Source organism: Sinocyclocheilus anshuiensis, unplaced genomic scaffold (genome assembly GCF_001515605.1).
Source record: "Sinocyclocheilus anshuiensis isolate Anshui unplaced genomic scaffold, SAMN03320099.WGS_v1.1 scaffold2749, whole genome shotgun sequence".
Taxonomy (NCBI): Eukaryota; Metazoa; Chordata; class Actinopteri; order Cypriniformes; family Cyprinidae; genus Sinocyclocheilus; species Sinocyclocheilus anshuiensis.
This window is the reverse complement of record NW_015554047.1, coordinates 227,148-234,030: the sequence shown is the minus strand read 5'-3', so window position 1 is coordinate 234,030 and position 6,883 is coordinate 227,148. Positions and strand designations below refer to the sequence as shown.

General features: G+C 35.3%; 1 protein-coding gene across 1 annotated transcript in view; it reads right to left on the bottom strand.

Annotated features, from left to right (window-relative positions):
* Positions 1–2,088, bottom strand: part of LOC107668456 (pituitary homeobox 1-like) — a 7,752-nt gene extending 5,664 nt beyond the window's left edge. Inside the window, exon 1 of the mRNA XM_016460326.1 lies at positions 2,017–2,088. The gene's annotated coding sequence lies outside the window, so the exon portion shown is untranslated. The remainder of the gene's footprint in view (positions 1–2,016) is intronic.
* Between the last annotated feature and the right edge of the window lie 4,795 nt (positions 2,089–6,883).

Sequence of the window (6,883 nt, the reverse complement as noted above, 5' to 3'; positions counted from 1 at the left end):
CCCCCGTTTTTGGCCTTAGCATCTGACCTATTTTCTATGAATACTTTATTATTATTATTTTTGTCATTATTGTAATTTACGGAGAAAACATTTAGTCAGATCTGTCAGACTATATTCTCTTACACAACCATTTAACAGGAATAATTGCTGAGATCTGACAGCATAACGCACGCTTTTTCTTCTTTAGGTATGGATTGACCCATATCTGCGGTATATTGATTTTAATTGTATTTGCATCTGTTGCTTTAGTTTTGGTTCATTAGTCGCCATACTCTCGTGAATGACTATCCATTTAAATAATCTTCCCAGTCAATATACTAAAAACAGCATCATCGACAAAGACCTAAAGATTCGTTTCGTTAGTTTGCAGGTGAATTATATATTTTCATACAATCTGTAATAGAAAACTGTGCATTTCTATAATGACAATTCGCGAGAATTTTTTTAATGGGAGAAAATATAATGTTGGTGTCCTCGATATTTCAAGAAATTGACATTATAGCCTATCTTAACTGATATAGGTTAGTCTAACAGCTTAATTAAATCAAATATAATCAATCATGTGTGTCTTTTTTGTTTAATGCATTGCTTAAACACCAACCAGCGCACTGATAAAGATAAAGAGTGGAATCATAGCTAGGTCCATGTGACCGAGGATGATATAAGATGAGGATACATTTGCATATTTTAGATAGCCTATATAATTTTTCTGGCTGAATAGTTCTTCGCAGCATCACATCAAAACATCTATGTGAGTTCATTTGTCACGAATTACAAACTACAGCAAAATAAAGGTGTTTAAAGAGAAGAGGTGACCGCAAAGCCAAATAAAGCACACAACTTAATCATTCTCATTGTCTCTCTTAATAAACGTTTAAACTACTCGAAGCTTCGACCGCATATTGCCAGTTCAGATTTTCAGGTGTTGGCCTTCAGGTTAATTTAGATAAAGATGCTCGCACACACACACTCAGCCACATCTGACTGACTCCTTCACTAAACCAACCGGATATTATTTGAAAAACGAATAAATAATAATAATGAATGAATAATCACAATATAATATTAATGATGTAAATATTTTAAGGAAGCCCGTGCACTGGAAAAAATGTAACAAAAAATAGCAATACCAATGAACTGGTTTTATTCAAGTCAAAAATATTATTTAACGTCACTGAATCAACCTAAATACATTTATGTATACCAACAAAACTCATTTTATCGGTTAAATAATTTGCAGTAGCAGGCTTTAAAGAAGCCTGTGAATAATTGTTGGACGTGTGGATGTTATTTTTTACGACTATGCATCAGCTGGTCTTAGTAGTGACAGATACTTTGTTGTAAATAAATATAGGCTGTTATTATTATTATTATTATTATTAAATATTGTTAGCCTATTATTATTATTAGCCTATTATTTAGTGATGCATTCATAAGGAGGCGCCGCATGACAACAGAGTAATAAGTATTTATTTATAGCAATATGAAAATAGCCTACTCCAGATGATTTTAACAGAGATACGGAAATAGGCCTATATACTATATTTCTGGAGCACAACCTTTTCGCACATGACGGTGTCTCCAAATAAAAATTCTACAACATACTGAAGTCGCAAGGCTGTTTTATTAGTGATGATCACCTACTTGGCGAATCCGTGTCCTATATCTTTCTCTTATTCATACTGTATCGAGAGTGCTTCGCAGCAGCTCAGACTGAAGTGCATGATAACTGCAGACCGCTAATGTTTCAACCTGAGCACTACATGCAAAACACGAGCCTGTTACATTGTTACATATTCAGTGTTTATACTGAGCTCATTCAAGTTTGCTCTGCACTGACCACACCAGGATGACCGGACACCATTTGAAGTGAAACCTTTAGATTTATCGAGTTATAACGAAACCTGTTATGCACAGCGATAATTAAAAAAATATAGGCTAAACAATATTAGGCCTACAAGTACAGAACAATACTTCCAAACAAACATTGTTACAAAGCGACGAATAGTGACTCACGTGTCAGTTCTCTGAAAGGCTGTTTGCTTCCTTTTCTCGTGTATTAAATCGTCTCCATGCATTTATAGTATATAGTTCCTCAAATGCGTGCAATGTTCAAGTTTATGCGGCTGAAGATGCGGCAGCGCAGCCTCTATCAGGTAGATGAAGTGACGTCACAGACGCATGACGTCACGCGCCTGATCAAAGAACGAGCCTCAGATGACAATTCAGATCAAGTACACAAATTACATTATGTGTATAATATACATTATATATATATTATAATATACATTATATGCGCGCTGATCTTTGTGTGTGGTCACTTATGAGATCTATACTGCTATATCATACAATGTTTTTATTTCACACTCTGGTTAGTTTATTTACTCCATTTTTGTTGTTATCCTCCTTTGAAACCGATTATTAAAACAGTTACGCATTTTAATCATATGCTTTATGTTGCCTGGAAAAGTTTTATTGTCGCATGTCAAATCTTAGAGAATCTGTGTATTATATTTGCAATTTTAAAATAAGTAGCCTATAGCTACACGGTCTTAAAAGACCACTTAACACTTGAATAAATGAATGAATGAATGAATGAATGAATGAATACAAACCAGTTGCGTAAAACAAGAAATGTAAATATTTAAAATATTAGAAATATTAAATTGACTAATTAAAATAATGAACTAAAAAGTGTTCGAATTCACACTATCGATGCCTCTATTAATAATTGGACATCCATGTTCAGTATATTTATGTATATTCCTCTAGTTTTTCTAAACACACGCACTGATGAAATATATGACTGAATTAAATTTGAGCAAATTTTAATGAGTGAAACAGCTTACAATAACAATCATTATATTATAGTTTATGGTCGCTACCAAAGGTCAAATTCTCAAAATTACAGACTTTGATTTCTCTGTTGTTTTATGACTGCTACCAGAGCCTCAAGCCACGCAAACAATAAACTGAGGTTCACCATTAGGATGGCGTCTTCGCTTGTTAATGTTCTCTTTAAAAAATAAAAATGAAATAAATTAATTAATAAAAAATAATACTGCCGAGCCGAGCTCTTTGTTGTGGAGAGCCGTATATTTCTGACTGTTACATTAAGGTCTTGAACAGACTTTGATTTCTCTGTTGTTTTATGACTGCTACCAGAGCCTCAAGCCACGCAAACAATAAACTGAGGTTCACCATTAGGATGGCGTCTTCGCTTGTTAATGTTCTCTTTAAAAAATAAAAATGAAATAAATAAATTAATAAAAAATAATACTGCCGAGCCGAGCTCTTTGTTGTGGAGAGCCGCATATTTCTGACTGTTACATTAAGGTCTTGATGTAACATCTAGGCTACTTCCAATCTTATTTGCTGTTACATTTAAAATTGTAATATTTTGTAATGTTTTGGGATCTCAGAAGAGCTCATTATGCATGGAAGATAAATGCACTGAGCAAGGTTTACTGGCACGTTTAGAGATGTTGCTTCGTCATTTAAGGATTTACAAAAAAACATTAAAATTCAACTCGCTTGAAATCGTACCTAAATCAATGTTCACCGGCAGCATATTTTTGCATTGACTAAGCTAGGTCGTGTGTGAAATTTGTGAAAATGGCAGCACTTCTTCACAATTGGTTTCCAAATTGTCCTGTTAACATCGGCGCATGCCCTGCTCTGAAAATGTGTTCTTTTAATTATATAAGCTTGAGCGCCTTACCCGGTCGTGCCTCTGTATATTTGCTGAGATTATTTTCTGACCTCCAAACGGAGTTTAGCATGAGATGTTCTGGAATAATGTTCTCGAAACACTCAAGTGCTTCTGTATGCTCGCTTAATACGGACGCATAGCTATATGTAGGTATGACTGCGAGATTCATCACTTTATAAATGCAGTCAGTTATGTTTTCGGCTATTCTCTAATTTGTTTGCTAATATTGTTTAGTTTAGTGTAATGTGCTCATAAGTTAAAACAAAGTTGCAACTGAAAACAGTGTATAATGTAAGGAATAATTAATACGGGCCGCTGAATTATTGAAACACGCACCCGAGGGGCGCTAATGCAGCGGAGCGAGACACCCCCAGTGTGCATAAGGGAGTAAATTATTCCAATTAATCCAAGGTTACCACACCTCACGTGTTTTATTTATTCGTAATAGCCAACAAAGTGCATATCATATGCACGTCAAACACGTGCGTACTGTATGCACGCCAAAGTCAGTTTCTGCGTATAAATAGCACGTAAAATAAAAAAATAAAAAATCGTGCTATAGATATGCATTTTCAGAGCGTCATGCTTTCTATAGATGAAAGCTAATTTCGTTTAAAAAGAAAATGGGCATTGTCATTTTTATCCCGCTGTTTGTGATATTTATTTGGAAAATGAAATAAAACTATCTGCAATGCGGTTATGGCCTTTCTTTCAAGCAAATACATATTTTATTAAACAAAATAATGGTTTTCACAAAATCAGTGTAATCACAGGTAAATCCACCTTTTATTATGCAGGTTCGGGATCGGAATCTATTTTTTTGCTTAGCTAACTGAAATTTGTTAAGCATCTATAACAGGCCTATCTGTATAAAGGCAGTCAGCTATGATATGTACGGGTGAATATAGTATAGTGTTTTCAGGAAACAGCTTTCTAGAGTGTTTTATGGAAAATCCAGGAGGCCTCTGTTCCTGCAGCTTGTATGTGGCAGGCCATAACTCCTGAAGGTCCTCAAACAGGTCCTGGTCCTCCTGCAGCTTTTGCCTGTCTCTCTGAGTGATATAATGAGAGGACATTGGTCCAGTTCAAAGGGACAAATTTTTCTGATTCCATTCGTCTTTTTCCATTCATTCATTGTATTGCCACTTTGATAGTGCATAAATGTTGTCAAGTCATTGGAATAACAGTGTAAGTATAATGATACGTCTTACATCTTACAATACAATACACCGTAATTAAATAAACAGTGCACAGTTCATACAAGTTTTTTTGTCTAACATCTGTATGTAACAGCTGCTTTAAATGCTCATTCATTGATACAATATGAGAGTCCCAACTAGAGAAATCTGCTTTATCAGTGATTTGATAAGTCCAGCATTATTACTACTTTGTATAAGTGATTTAATATGATTTGAACTCTAATCTTTAAACTTCAGCATGTCCATCATCCTGTAGCATCTCTGCTCCAGACATGAATGATTCCTCAATGCGTGTTGTTGAGGAGAGTGTGCTGCTGCTGTAATAAGCACTAGTCACATTTCTTCAGAATTAGTAATATCCACAGCTGATGATCTGATCAGCCCTATCTAGCAGTTCGTGGCTGGTTAAGATGTCAAGCATGAGCATTCTGCAGCATATCATGCAATAGAATTTCAGTTTTCTATATAGCGTTAATAAAGCATGTTTATTCATCACTAAGATTAACCGTCATGTTTTGTCATTCTGAGCTGGAGAGGATTTTCTTTTTCCTAATATTCAGCAATATTATTGACTTGATTGCACAGGCACTAATGGATGAGAACTGAATAATGACCATTTACTGTTGTCTTTTTAGAGCTGCTTTACAGCAGAATTGAATAATGCTGTGCAATATTTAGCTAATCTTGAGACGGGTCGCAGTAATGGTTTACTCCATGATGACTTCACTCTCATGCAGTGTTGTGAGCAAACCAGAGGCAACTGTGGGACACAAGAGAATAAAAACCCTTGTGCTGTATTGTTTGGACTGTAGGACTGAAGTGTCTTGGTGAGAAGACTGAATGTACATCGACAAGAAACTACAGAGTAATTCCTGTCAGTATGTTTAGTGATTTGTGAGGATGTAACATTATTTATACATGTTTTCATTTGCATGAGCAGTTATGACATTGTAAAGCACATGACAGTACACACTGTTTATGGATAGTTGATCAAATTTAATCATGTTTAAAAAAAATGCATATATTTTTATAATGAATAAAAATAAACTTTTTTATATTAAACTGGTAGTGGACGATGCATTAATGTAAAAAAATAAACAAACCAGCACGGATGAGCTGTGGAAACATCCGTTTGATTGTTTTATAGAGAGATTGGTGTGCAATTGACTGAAGTACATTTGTCAACAAGGAAATCACAAACATTTTGCTTGAGGTCTGGACCCGAGCCTTTGTTTTGACATCAAGAGGTGACCAAATAATATGTTAAAGCCCCATGATTTCTTCAAACTGACATAGTTTGAGTGTAATGTAAGCTACATTAATATGTTGTGCAAGATATTTCACACACAAAGGCCTTTAGTCCTCAGTAACTGTCTTTTGTACTGCTTGTATCTTTAGGTGCTGTTTTGACAGGGCTTGATGAGGAAAAACAGAAGAAAAACATCATCCGTGGGAGTTCAGCATTTTTACGCCATTGCTGCTCTCGATATTCTGGGCTCTTTATGTGTCCTGACAATAAGATTTATCGAGCAAACATTACCATTGTGAAAAATACATATTTAAACAAATTTTCGGACAAACAAAGAGACAAAGTAAACGCAGGGTGATGTCAGAGTGTGAGGACACACACCGGAGACTTCGCTTCACGGCTTCTGAATGAGGGGAAGGTGAGGTCTTCGCCGGAGTCCTCACATGAGAAAGCACACTGTCGAGAGAGACAAAACGCTGCAAAGATGATTAAAAAGCTGTCAGGGTGTGTGCTAAAGACAGAGAGAGAGCTTCAGAAAGGAAAAAAAAAAAACAGAACAAATACAGTAACACAGGAGTTTGAATGAGGAGACTCTTTTGTTACTGCTTCAATTTTAAATTGAAACAAATTTCAAAATAAACAATCATAATAATGCATTTTGCAGTTTGCAGATTAAAGGTTAGTGACTAGAGAGAATCGTGTCTGCAGTTTTCATGCAGCCAA